This window comes from Notolepis coatsorum, assembly GCF_963971535.1.
Source record: "Notolepis coatsorum genome assembly, chromosome: 9".
Lineage (NCBI taxonomy): Eukaryota > Metazoa > Chordata > Actinopteri > Aulopiformes > Paralepididae > Notolepis > Notolepis coatsorum.
Window position 1 is genome coordinate 104,999,378 of NC_140173.1, and position 14,647 is coordinate 105,014,024.

At 45.5% G+C, this 14,647-nt stretch overlaps 1 protein-coding gene across 1 annotated transcript in view; it reads right to left on the reverse strand.

Annotated features, from left to right (window-relative positions):
- LOC311234706 (inactive phospholipase D5-like) overlaps positions 1–14,647 on the reverse strand; it is a gene marked incomplete at both ends in the record, with an annotated part of 538,433 nt that overhangs the window by 49,075 nt on the left and 474,711 nt on the right. The window lies entirely within an intron of this gene.

Sequence of the window (14,647 nt, forward strand, 5' to 3'; positions counted from 1 at the left end):
ACCAACAGGGTTGTCACAATATATATATATATATACAGGTGCAGCTCGATAAATTAGAATATCGTGGAAAGGTTATTTTATTTCAGTAATTCAATTAAAAAAGCGAAACTCTCATAGATTATAGATTCATTACACACAAAGTGAAATATTTCAAGCCTTTATTTTTTTTAATTTGGATGATTATGTCTTACAGCTCATGAAAGCCCAAAATTCTGTATCACCAATAATTTTTTTTTCCTTTTGTATATAGAAATGTCGGCCTTCTGAAAAGTTTGTTCATGTATGTTCACTCAGTACTTGGTTGGGGCTCCTTTTGCACAAATTGCTGCATCAATACAGCTAAATATATAGACTTTTCCACGATATTCTAATTTATTGAGCTGCACCTGTATATATATATATAAGTAACAGTTAAATAAAATAATTAATTATATTTGTATCCAGTCCCACGTAATTGAAAAAAGGACTTAAAACGAGAGACATGTCATTAGATTAGACTAAGCCCGATGGGAAAACTGTAGTAGAACTGAATGTCTTTTTAGTCGTTTATGAGCCAATTATGGCGTATGCATATTGGAAGCAGAAAACTAACGAGCTCGGGAGACACTCCTAGTACGGTGCCGGCAAATCAAGGTTATATATCCATCCTGTTTCACCTACAATTACTACACGGACAGCTCTGTGCACCCTCCTTCTTCTCCCCTTGGTCGTTAGCTTTTTAGTGGATGGAAAGCAAGGATGCTACTGGATGTTATACAGTCTCATATTACACCAATGCTCATTCAATCTCAGGTAATTCATATTTTCATGCCTTCAGCAGAGAGCGTGATTGAAGGTTGCCGTGCGTGGCCATCGGTGGTAAAGGGCCCCCACATCACGGAATCCATGGATCCATTTGTACTGAATTCATGTATAACTTTCTCATTTATACATAGTGTACTGTCTCCACACTAGGAGGTACATTTGTGATTCTGTCACATCATGCATTTCTGATGCAATCATACAAAATCATAGCGAATATATGTCCAGCATAAAGCATGCCGTGAACACGTAAACATTACAGCAAATGTAGTGTATCAAATTCCAGGCTACTGCAGGAACCACTGGAACAAAGACGCACTCTGACATCACAGATTGAGTGGAGCAGAGTGTGCAGTAAGCCTTAAGGTTACCAGTTTCAACCAGTAGGGCACCAAAATTACCATGGGTTTAGTTACTCTTTAAAGGTATAGTACAATGTACTAGTGTGAGTGTGAGTGAGCCACCAAATGTAATGTAACCGATTACAGGTCCATCACACCACTCATCTGTACTATAATTCTGTGACCTGTACCTGTACAGTATGTGTTCTACTACCTGTACCTCCCCTCCCCACTCCCCCCTCCCCCATGCTGCTATGATGCCTGAATTTCCCCAAGGGGATCAATACAGGAATATCTTATCTTATCTTATCAAAAAACCAACGCTGAACCTCACCGTCATACAGAACTATTGCCCTGTCTTTTTCTCTCTTTCTTCTCTAAATCACTTGACCGCGTTTGTATCCAACCAGCTCATTGATTATCTATTACAGAACAACCTTCATGACCCAAATCAGTCAGGCTTCAAGACCGGTCACTCCACAGAGACGGCCCTCATAACAGTCACAGAGGCTCTTCACTTACGAAATGCCTCTCCTCTGTCCTGATTCTCCTGGACCTGTCAGCAGGAATGTGACACTGGCATGACTACTGTCATCCTACCTCAATGACCTCATGGAGAGGCACCCTGTGGGAAGTTCGGAACCCAGCCTCCTACAGCTTGGTGTCCGCAGGGCTGGGTGACTGGCTGGACTTCTCTGCCCAAATCACCTCAACAACCAGAACCTGCAGATTCATCCTGAGCAACGTGAGAAGGATCCGTCCCTTCCTGACATAAGAAGCCACCCAACTCCTCCTGCAATCAACAGTCATGTCTTGCCTCGACTATTGCAAGGCACTACTAGCTGGGTTATTTGCTTGTGCCAACAAGGGGCTTCAATTCATACAGAACAAAGTGGCTTGCATTATCTCAATCTACCAAAGTCAGCCCACGTCAGCCCACTTCTCAGAGAGCAGCACTGGCTTCCCATTGCCTTACAAATCCGCCTCAAGGTTCTTGACCTGGCATTCTGTGTAAGAAGGGTAACGCTCCCTCCTACCTCCATTAAATGGGGTTAACTACATACCCTCAATATCCATACCTATGTCTATACTATTGTGCACTCCATAGCTCGACACTGCTAGACGAACAATAACACTTACCCTTAGCTGCTAGTGGTATACACTTCTTGCTGATTCATTGTTTTGGATAAAAGCATCGGCTAAATTACTAAATGTACCTGTAAAATGTAAATGTAAAAATAAATGTCTAAGCCTTTCAAGAGACATGGTTGTGGATCAATTTGTGGTCCCATGACAGCCACTCAGCATTCAGGTCTGTGCACACACACACACACACACACACACACACACACACACACACACACACACACACACACACACACACACACACACACACACACACACACACACACACACACACACACACACACACACACACACACACACACACACACACACACACACACACACACACACACACACACACACACACACACACACACACACACACACACACACACACACACACACACACACACACACACACAGACTTACACACAGACTCACACACACGTGGTATAAGTGGGATGGGAGAGTGGAAGGGGGATAAAGAGAGTGAGAGATAGAGAGAGAGAGAGAAGAATTTCTTTATGCAGTTCCAGGAGACTAAGATTAAGCAATCAATATATGTACACTAAAAGCAATATACAGTACAAGTATAGCCTATTACTGAACATGATGAGTGACTTAATAAGCGTGTTGGTATCCAGCCAAGCTTACTGACTGGTTACTAGTGTAAGTTCTCATGGTCTGATAGAATGGAAGACCAAACCGCCTAGCTAGGTGTGACTTTATACGGAGTGGGAAGGTAGAGGAGGGAAAATCATAAATCAATCATACTGTATCACACTGATATACATTCCGGATGAGGATTTATTGTGGGTCGATTAGACTATTTTAAATTTTAAATTTATGGATATCTGACTACACAGCAATGCAACACAGCAATGCAACACAGCAATGCAACACATCCAGGCAGGCACCCTGGCTCGCTGGCAGCTCGGGGCTACTGTAGGTCACACAGTAAATGCCTCACTCAAGGGCAGACTGGCAGTGGTGATAATGTACTGGCATAAAACTAGACTCTCCATTCATTAGCCCATGCAGGAGTGAAACAGAGCGCAGGTTGAATGCGTCTCGCCGGCAAAAATTGCGCTCGTCAGTTTTTGGAAACGGTCCAGCGGTCAAGCTGTCATAAGGATAAAAAGGACCTGTAATAGGGACATAAGCATCAGTCCTTGTGGGAAATCAATGCTTTAGTGAAATACCGTGTTACAGTGGACAAGCTCCGCCCTGTTTTCTTGAACCTTCAATCACATCTGTTGAGGATCAAGATAGGTAAATTACTATAGAACAGCAGAACAGACTGTGAACAGGATATATGGAAGGCAGGGGAGGAGAAGGAGGAGGAAGGAGTAGGAGAGAGAGAGCAGAGAGGTAATCTTATCCAATGCCCATTCCTCCCAGTGCATTCCAATGAAAGGGGAGAGAGTGAGGGATGTTGATTCTGAGCGATTTGAACAGCCAGGCAGGTTTCAGTATTAAAAGTGGAGAAAGCTTGGGGATTTATTTTAGCCTGGGGGCAATTATCGATCTACTTTATGCAGTCTGTGGCGCCCATTTCTCCGCTCATTTGTAATCTATCTGTGCCCTCATGGGTGTGATTCAGCCACTGCACTTGATACCTGGCTGGCTGGTTGTGTGGGTTGATTGATTGATTGAAAATGTTATGAACAGATTGCAGAAATGGGTACAATACAGTACAGCTCAATACACACAATTGTTAAGGGGATGCAGACCAGAGAAAGACTTTTGTCTTGTTTACATCAGGGTCCCCCATTTTCAATTCATCATAACATATATGACATACATGACATACAGGTAACTTAGGCAGTACGGTTACATCTAGACATTTATGACATACCAGATCTACAAATGTACAGTACTGTTTATGAGTACAAAAAGAGTCTGAAAAGTGAGTATATACATTTGAGGGGGAATAAACTGTACATTTGAGGAGGTTGGGTAGGTGGGTGGGGGTTGGGTAGATGGGGTGGGGTGGGGGGGTAACTGTACATTGGAGGTGGTTGGGTGGGGGGGGGGGGTTGGGTAGGGGGGGGGGGGGGGGGGGGGGAACTGTACATTGGAGGGGGTTGGGTTTGGACATTTACAGGGGCCAGTTTCGAATTGCAGTCTCCCGTAGGTGCTCTTTGAGAGTGGTTTTGAAGGTGGGTAGATTCACATTCCTTTACAGCTGTGGGTAGGTCGTTTCACATTGATGTGGCATAATTGCGAAACGTGTTTAGTCCCTTGTTTGAGCCGAATCTGGGTTGCACATGATTTGTGGAGCTCCCTCTGTTGTTGTGGTCGTGGTATTCACTGACCTTTGGGAAGTATTTTGACATGTACATGGGTACCTTAGTGGTGTAGTGTATCTTGTAGACCAGGCCCATTGCAAGTTGCTGTACTCTGTCGTCTACTCTAAGCCATCCTAGGTTGTCAAAGTGGGCAGGGGTGAGGTGGGTTCTTGGAGTAAGGTCAAGCAGTAGTCTGACCAGTTTGTTTTGAGATGTTTGTAATTTTGTTTTTAGTGCCTTTGAGGTGCTTTGGTACCATGAGGTGCAAGCAGTGGCGGACTCAGGCTGTTTGAAGGGCAGGGGCGAAAAGGAAAAAGGGCACCTACTGCACAACATGGGACCCCATCAGTGAGCAAAAAGCTATATGGTGAAATAGTCTTCATCCTTGATTAAGATTAACATTAAAATAACATAGACAATCCAGATTAATAGTATAACCACACCTCTATGATAAAAACACACAGGGAACAATACACCTTTCAAATGTTTATTCCACCTCATTGTCATGGTGTTTGAAAAGTAAATTATCATGGTGTTTGAAAAGTAAATTATCATGGTGTTTGAAAAGTGGATTTATCATAGTGTTTGAAACTTAGATTTATCATGGTGTTTGAAAAGTAGATTATCATGGTGTTTGAAGGCCTAAACCATTGCTGTAGTGGTACATTTCTCAATGCTAAAGATATCAGTGAGGAATATAAATATTTGGGAAAATGCATTTTAATATGGTCTGGGTTGAAAAATAGTGAACCTATGATTTAAAAGCTATTTACAACATATATTTTACAGGATATAAAACAGTTTAACAGTTGCCGTTGAGCTTCTTCCTTTCTCTCTCCTAACTCTCCTTCTCTCCTCCCCTTCTCTCCTCCTGCCCTCTCCTTCTGTCCTCCTATACTCCCCTTCTCTCCTCCTGTACTCCCCTTCTCCCCTTCTCTCCTCCTGTACTCCGCTTCTCTCCTCCTGTCCTCTCCTTCTCTCCTCATGTCCTCTCCTCTCCTTCTCTCCTCATGTCCTCTCCTCTCCTTCTCTCCTCTATCTCTCCATCTCTCTCTCCCTCCCCCCTCTCTATCTTCCCCATTCTCTCCATTAAACTTAATATATTGTACCTGGATACTGGCTGGATCAGTGGGATATTTTAATGGCAACAGGATATCACTCAAGTTATTTGTTGTTGTGTCGTTTGAATCATTTCTCTCCCTATCATCATTTTCACCCTCGCTTTCTTTAGCATCTCCATGACCATCTTCATCATCATTTCTCTCCATAGCATCATCTGCATTCTGTTTTTCCTCCACTTCTTCACAATCTCTCTTCCTGATATCATCATTTCCCTCTTGAATATCTCTATCTTCATTGTCTGTACTGTCTTTATCTAAGGTGGAGCAAATAATATTTGTTTTATAATAGTAATATAATTGTATATAATATTTGTACTGTAGCCTACAATGTTATAATTGTATTATAAAATAATATGTCATATAGCACTACCACCAAGCCCTCTTGCCTTGATTGGAATAAAAAGGATCTATGGTTGGTCAATTTAAATGTTTAAGACAAATTTTTCTGTCCAAAATAAGCATTATTGACCATGTTAGCACCAGATTCTCAATTATAATCCAAACGATGGCTCTGGGCGACAAGCTTGTACACGTAGCTAGTAGTGAGGACTTACAAATACATACCTGTATCCTTATCACCTCCCTTACAATAGCTTTAAAAAGCAATTCACACTGGACTTTAAAGTGCTATGGGTATATTTTGTGCAAATAGTCCTCAAATAATTTGTACATGTCGTAAATTAATTGAATCAAAAATGTACAATAGTGCTAAGTAATGAATTTAAGAGACAGCATCTCTAAGGGAAATAGGATTCAGTGTGCAAACAGTCTGGTTAATAATAGACTTGGGACATCCAACAAAGTGGTTTGCTAAAGTCATAAACGAAGTCCCTCTACTATATGCTAATGATAGAACTGAAGGTTGTGGGTGATCAGTTCAAAAGATAGACCAGAGCATTTGGGCAAACCTTCCCCCCCTGTTACAGTTGGAACCTTCTGGTCACATTACGTAACAAGCACCAACAGACAGGAAGGTCGGAGGGCGTTTAGGGCCGTCAGCAGGGCCGTAAGAGGAAATAGCTGAGCGCAGCTGTGTAGAGATTAAGTATTTAGATTAAGAAGCAAAAGACTAAACTCCAGAAACTATAAAGAATTATTAATTAAAAGATAAAGTAGAGAACAAATCAAGACAGTACAAGCACAATGACACTAAAGAGGAGACTAATTGATCACTGTTAAAGGGAAAAACCACAGAGGTTCCTCTCAAATTAGGAAATAATAGTTAAAGACCATTACCAGCGAGAGACTAAATTAAATAACACAGGATTTAGAAACTTAAAATAAGACAAAGTAAGATTAAAACAAACTGTTATCCTTTCTCCTAAAACATTAATTAGATAATAGAGTTGTGCATCAAACATTATATAAGGAAACTGTGGCCAAAATGATCTAAATCTGAATTATACTATAAGATTTAGATAGTCTAGCACAATCTGGAATGGAACAGTAAAACAGTAAAAAGCATTTAGCAAAGTAGAGTGTGTTCATTTAGTAAAAATGCTAAATACTATGAAATGAAAATGGGTGATCCTGATGTAAACTTTTGAAAAAGGGATTTTGCAAATCTAAATCCCTTTGGCAAAGTGGTGTGCTTGTGCTGTGTTGTACCCATTCTGCAAATCTGTGAGCAAATTATTCATTCATTTAGTCAATCAAATAATAAAGGTTTAGTCCGTTTCAGTAGAAGGAAGGAAAACGGTTGAAATAGATGTCCCTTCCTTATTTGGTTAGAGATCGTGTTAAACCAATGAAAAATAGGGATCGGAGTCTCCTTCTGTGACATCACGGAGCGGAGACTCGACCACTGGGGGAGGGGTTTTGAGTCCTATAAATCTACCACAGGTTCGAGACATGAAAGACAACCACGGAGGCCAGGAGCAGATCACGAGGACGAAACGGAGAGAGCATCTTGAGACGACCCCCAAAACCTACGCTGAAAACTATCCAATCGAGACGTGCTGCAGACGCTGATTTAGACATAGAAAAGTTGACAAGAACTTTAAGCTGTTTGGATCTTCCAATAAACGACGGCCAGACTGTCTTTGTACCTTAAGCGCCTGGCTCCGACTCCAAATCATTTATAAGACAATTGAACAGAACGTGTGAGTACAAACAGCCGAGTACTAGAAAGAGATCCACTATACGATTAGAAAAGACACGTCAATTTGGAGCCGTTTTCCTGAGCTGAAAATCCACTATACCATCCTTCAAAGACAAATCTCTCATTGGCAGAGCATCGACGTTTTCAACGACTGTCTACTCTACATTCTACTCTACGGACATCCAAAACGCCGGCGGAAAATAGACGGTAAGTTGCGTCATTGAGAGATGGGTTTAGGGAGATGCTGGGTGGACAGCCATGAACTAGGGGTTGTGAAAAGACATCTAATGACATCAGAACAGCCGACGTTTGGCTCCAGTTCTCACATGACTGGTCTGGCGTCAGCTGTTGTGATGAAGAGTTAGATGCTGGGAGTCGGAGGAAGGACGCGGGCAGTTGGAACAGGACTCAATCATAAATGTAATAGACTAGATTGTGTTCGTTCGGCCGCATCGTCAGAAAGGTAAATTGCTTTTTCCGTGCTAATCAATCACGAACTTCACTCTTAGAATCGGCACGCATGTACGGACGAGTTTAAAAAGACGTTTTGAGACAGATCTGATATGGTGGCCCGACGTTATCTGCTTATAGAATTCGCAAATTTGTACGGATTCATAGGAAGGCATTTGGTCGATTGGTGCGAGACGTATAGTTTCCTCAACGATGCTTGAATGTCAAAGATAGAGAGGCTGAGAAGAGGTTTGATGAGGGGTAAAAAGTAGAAAGTAAGCCGTGGGATGGAGCACTTATTAAAACTGCGCTTAAAATAAAATTAAAAGAAGGGCACTTAGAAGCATTATGAGTTAGTATATAAAGCACTGTTTAGTAGCGGGGCTAATAGAGACCTGTGTAGAAATGTATAAAAAAATGGGTAAGGGATGTAAATTGAGATATGCATTAATTCAATGTGATATAACACTGATGCGCCAGCTTAACATTTAGCGTCACGAGGTGCGGCGGGAACCGTGATAGAAAGTTACCGTTGGAACCCGTGGGCTAGTGTGATGCTGGGAGCCGGTGGAGCTTATAAGCATCGTGTCGGGTGGCTGGAAAGCTACCGGGCGGGGCTACGTGCTGTGTTGAGCTGCCCAGGGCTGAAGGTTATTATAATATTGGATGAGAGAATGTGTGTGATTGTGGCGTTGTATGAAAGAAAATGGGGATGAGTTGTTTAGAAGGTTAGGAATGAATGAAAGAAACAGATAATTTTGTAAACAAATGAAGTCCCGTGACGAAGCCTCGCGTGTTGCTATTCTGGTGTCCAACGAGATCTCAGGAATGGCGGACGTGACGTAGTTTCGGGGATGACGTCTGCAGGATGCCGGCCTGCAAGACGAACTACAATTCGGTGCGGGGGATTCTGGGTGTTGGGGTTAAAATTGAGAGGGCACGTGGGCTGGCGTGCTACGTAATGGTGCACGTGTTGTTAGAAGGTTGAGGGCGCCTCCTGCAGGATGTTTGGGGGTACTGTGGTGCAATAGAAGTGATGTGTGGAAAAATACAGCAGGGGGCGGTGTTATCATAGGAATTAAAATAGCTTCTGTTGTGCCACGGTCCCCTCTGCTGTGAGGGGTGCTTGTAAATCTCCCTCCCTCCCTCCTCCCTCTCCTCTCCCTCCTTCCCTCTTCTCCCTCCCCCCCCCTCCCCCCCCCCCCTCCCTCCCTCCTCCCTCCCTTTCCTCTTCTCTCCCTTCCTCCCTCCTCCCTTCCTCTCCTCTCCTCTCCTCTCCTCTCCTCTCCTCTCCTCTCCTCTCCTTTCCTCTCCTCTCCTCTCCTTTCCTCTCCTCTCTCCTTTCCTTCCCTCCCTTCCTCCCTCCTTTCCTTCCCCCTCCCTCCCTCTTCCCTCCTTCTCCCTCTTCTCCCTCCCCTCCTCCCCCCCTTCCCTCCCTCTTCCCCCTCCCTCCCTCCTCCCTCCCTCTTCTCTCCCTTCCTCCCTCCCTCCCTCCTCCCTCCCTTCTTCTCCCTTCTCCTTTCCTTTCCTTCCCTGTCTCCTTCACTTCTCTCTCCCTTCCAATCTCCCTCACTTCTCATTCCCTCCCTATGTGGTACGGTCAGCAGAAGTTTAGTGTGAACCCGCCTCCCCTCCATCCTCTCCTCCCCGATCCCTCCTTTCTCCCCCCCCCTCCTCCCCCCCCCTTCCCTCCCTCCTTCCCTCTTCCCCCTCCCTTCCTCCCTCCCTCTCCCTTGAACCCCCCTCTTCTCCCTCCCTCTCCCTTCCTCTCCATTCCTCCCTCTCTCCTTTCATCCCTCCCTTTCCCTTCTTTCCCCAGGAGTACCCCCCCTACAGTGATGCACCCTTCCCCCCCCCTTTCCCTGAACGCCTCCCTCCCCTCCCTCCCTAATGTATAGTTCCCTCATTTCCGTTTATGCTATGGTATGTGCCCCCCGCCCCGCTGTAGGATTGAGATATCAGTTCTCTCCGCCAGAGGGGTGAGACCCCGTGCGGAAATGGTGCGCTTTTTGCCCCCCCCCCCCCCCCCCCCCCCCCCGTCCCTTCCTTATCTCTGGGTCCCTTTTGGGGGGATCCGGTCTGGGTTCTGTGACGCTGTAGGCAGGGTCTAGGGTGCTAACAGGGTTGGGGTGTTGAATGTGGGGATTAATTGGGCAATTAAGGTTGTCTAATGCATGACTAATCTGACCAGTTGAAGATGGTGAAAGGCCAGACGGTGGAACGGCGGTCTGCACCACAGGGCTGGTTCGCACGGACAATCGCAAGAATGAGGGGAACCAGTGCGCCATCTGCATCAACACAGATGACTCGGGGTGCCCTGGTCAGGTCAAAAAGACTTATGAGGGAACTTCAGGAGGTCAGACGTCTGGGTGGCAGTTTTATTACAGCAGAATTGGTTGGGGATGATCTGTTTAGCTGGGAGATTAGGTTGTTTCAGTTGGATGTGGACTCCTTGTTGTGGCAGGATATGAAGGAGGCTAAGACGGAGTTTATATTGTTGGGTGTCTCTTTTCCACAGGATTTTCCGTTCTCTCCGCCTTTTATGAGGGTACTCTCCCCGAAGTTAGAACATGGTTATGTGAGCAAGGGTGGGGTCATATGTATGGAATTGTTGACACCAAGTGGTTGGTCTAGCGCTTATACCATGGAGGCTGTCGTAAGGCAATTTGCGACTAGTCTAGTGATGGGTCAGAGTCGCATGGTTAAGGGGGGAGAGGGAGCGGGAGGGGCGTCTTTGAGTCAGAAAGAGGCAGAGGCAGCTTTTAAAACACTGGTGGAGACCCATGATAGGTTTGGCTGGAGATCTCCACCAAAGTCGGAAGGTTAGGAGGCAACGCCGACCGCCATTTAAGACATAGGTAGTGTTGTGGTATGTGGTGGTATTGTTGTTTCGCCCCCCCTCTTGTCAGATATTTCTTCCCCCTCCCCTCCTGTCCTAGCTCCTTTCCGAGGTGCGTCACTCCTTCCCTAGTGGTGTACTCCCTCACGGGGCGTTCCCTCCCTTCCGGTCTAGCATAAATGTGCTCTGGTCTAGACCGGGTCTCCTCTCCTCTGGGGGAATTGGGTGTGCTCCCTCCCTCCCGGGCCTTTCCCAGTGTGTGTCCCCATCCCCGGCCCGGGGGCGCCTTTCCACCCCCCCCTCTTCCACTCTCCTATTAGGGATATATCGGAGGGTTGGTTAGGGGGAAAAGTAGGAAGGGGTCAAATGTTGTATAGTGAACAGTTTGTAATAAGGGATGTTGTTGGTTGTTGTCTGTGGGGCGTTGCAGGGAGAGTGGGGAGACGCGCAGCAGGAGGAGGGAAGCAGAGATAACGCAGAGGAGTGCAGGCCGGTCCAAGGATGCTTGGTTTGTCTAGGCGTGCGGAGTGCGTGTTGGTTTTGGGCGCTCTGGTAACGTGTTGGTTGCTTGTTGTGGTGGGGGTTTTGTTTTATTTTTGGCCCCAGGCACCCGAACTTATAAATATAGACGTGGACAGGCGAGACTTGCGTGAGCCTCACACGAATATGTTTATAAAAATAGCAAGGGAGGTGGCGAAAAGTGCAAATAAAACTGATTGTTATGTGTGTGGCCTAGCGCCAGAGTCGTCTGCAGCCGGTTTGCCGTTGATGGCCCACCCAGTCACTGAGTGTCATAACTCTGTGCTGAGGGGTTTTAATCTACCTTTCCTATGTAAGGGTGTGAGTGAGGAGAGACAGGAGGGGTATCATAAGGCAAAGGGTTTGTTAGGGGCAATGGCGGAGCAGGCTGTGTTGGATGTTACGCCTATTCCAGTGGCAGTTAGGCCAGAAGAGTTTACGAGGTGTGAAGACGGCGAAAATGGTAAATATATGGGCACGCTGGGAAATTGTGTAGGAGGGGTGAGCCTGGGGGCTGCGAAGGTGGCGGCACGGGCACCCCCAGGTACGTATTGGATTTGTGGGGACAATGCATATGCAGCGTTACCGGCAGGTTGGAAAGGAAGGTGTGCGTTGGGATATCTGGTACCGGCGATGAGGATAACTGATGTTTTGCCGACGCACCCTAGGGCTAGGAAGGCGCGAGCTGTGAGTGCGGATCATTTTTTTAGGGTGGCACTTCCGGCGTATGGGACATATGCTAATTGGCAGGAGATTGATCACTTGGCTGCATTGTTTGAAGAGATGACGATCACAACAACTAAGGGGTTTAGCCTAGAGAATGAGGAGATGCGGTCGTTGAGATTAATGGAGATGCAGACGAGGGCGGCAATGGATTTTTTGTTGTCAGCTTCAGGGGGTACGTGTGCGTTGATTGGTCAGGAATGCTGTACTTATGTGCCAGCAAATGATGAGATAGGGATGCCAGATGTGATAGAACATTTGAAGAACATTACGAGGGATCTCCATGAGACTCGGGGGACATCGTGGGAAGATTGGGGTCAGGAGCAGTTGGGGTATATAGGTTGGGGGATAGTTAAGTACGTTCTCTGGGCAGTAGTGATATTTGTGATATTGGTCGTGTGTGTGTCGGTGATTAGAGCATGCTTTGGGTATCTGATTAGGACTCTCTGCGCAGCCGGTCCGGCGGTGGAGAAGTCACTCCGCTCGGCTGCACCTGTTATGACTAGGATAATGGCGGTGAAGGAGGATGACGAAGGGGGCCGAGCGGGGGTGGGCGTTCCGTTGGTGCAAAGGTACCATGAGTACGCCCTGTCTGTTGCTTTTTGATCTGGGCTGCTGGACAGTCTGGGTCGAGGGGTGAGGGATGGGGTGTGCATGGGGTATGATGTTGGGGGACGTGCCTGGGGTTATTGTAAAGGTAATGTTGTTTTTGTGAATGAGTTTTGTTTCCATAAGTAGGTACAAGGAGGAGGACTGTGTTGATTTGTTAGGTCTCCGGGGTCTGGTGCTGAGTCTGTACGGTTATGCATGATCGTTTAGCAGGGCACTGGGCTTCCTGGGGTGAGTGACAAGGTGGGGTGCCTGGGCGTTGACTACCTTGTACCTGTGGTGAGGTAATCCTGTCCTCTGTGGGGAGTCTGTAATGGACGCTTCGAAAAACAGAGGGTGGGGCCTCGCGGCGTGCAGGGAGTGATGTCGGAAGGTGCGTATGAACAAAGTTAGTGGACACGTGTCTGAGGAGGACAAATGTCCACTGGGGGGAAGTAGTATTGAAAAATGGGAACAAGATGATTGAATGAAATGTAATAAGGGCTGAGACACTAATCAAAAACTTTGTGATTTTCGAGGTAAAACAGAACATTGGAGCGGGAGAACGGGGAAAACATCGGAAAGCGGATATTCAACGAAGGAGGAGTCAACATAGAAGCGGAAATAAGGGAGTAGACACCGAAAACGCAAACACCACTGTCAATCACAACATCTCTCAGAAATTTGAAAAAATTGTATGAATTAAGTAAATGATTATTCATACTGTTGATAACCAATCTCTCAAAAATTAGATGTGGTATGAATGTTAGATAGAAGATATATTCATACTGGAAAAACGGAGTAAAGTGAAATTCCAGTTGAAAAATTAAAAAGAACTGTTGTATTTTGTGCTCTATTTTTTCAGCAGTTCTGCCAGGCAACAAGGGCACCACAAGTCAGGTAAGACTACAGATCACCAGTGAAAAGGGAAAGGAGAGAATAGACAGGGCTACAGGTACCGTTAGCGGTTGTTCGAGTAGGAGATAGTCACACAAGCATAGACACCTACACTTAGACAGGGAATACAAAGATCACTCTTGCCTGCTGCCATTTTTAAAAAAAAATAAAATAAAGTACATGAGAAGAAGAAACGGATATAGAAAAATGACAACAGAGGCAAATAGAGATGCGAGTACACCAATTGGTTGGATGGAGGATACCCCGATACAAGTGCTTGCTAAAAATAATCCTTACACAGAGGACAATCCTTACTATGAGAAAAAACTTATTAAATTATCAGAGAAATGGAATAAAAGATGGCCACACATCACCAAACCCTGGCCTATTGAGGGCTCTTTTGATTTAGAAATAATATCAGATCTGAATGCTCTAATTAGGACATATAGAACGGAAGAGGAAAAAGTGGGAAAGCTGACAAAGAGAGGGAAAAAACGCATGTTAGAAATGGACACCTTATCAAAATTCGCTCGGGAAGCTGAGAGAAGGAAGAGTATGGTTGAGGACAGTTTGACTGTCAATAAGGAGGCCCTGCCAACAGAGGAGCTAGCTCCCATTCTGATCACTCCCCTGGCCCCTAAAAGGACAATAGTCATCTCCCAAAAAGCACCTGAGGTAATTATAGCACCTCCACCATATGCCAGCAGGAATAGGGAACCAATCTACCCTATCCTGCCTGTAATAGACATGGAGAGCCAATACGAGATAACCAATAATAGCGGCAGTAGAACAGAGATGGGACGGGCAGTGACCACAATCACCCTAACACCTGAAGTAGACGAAACGGACCA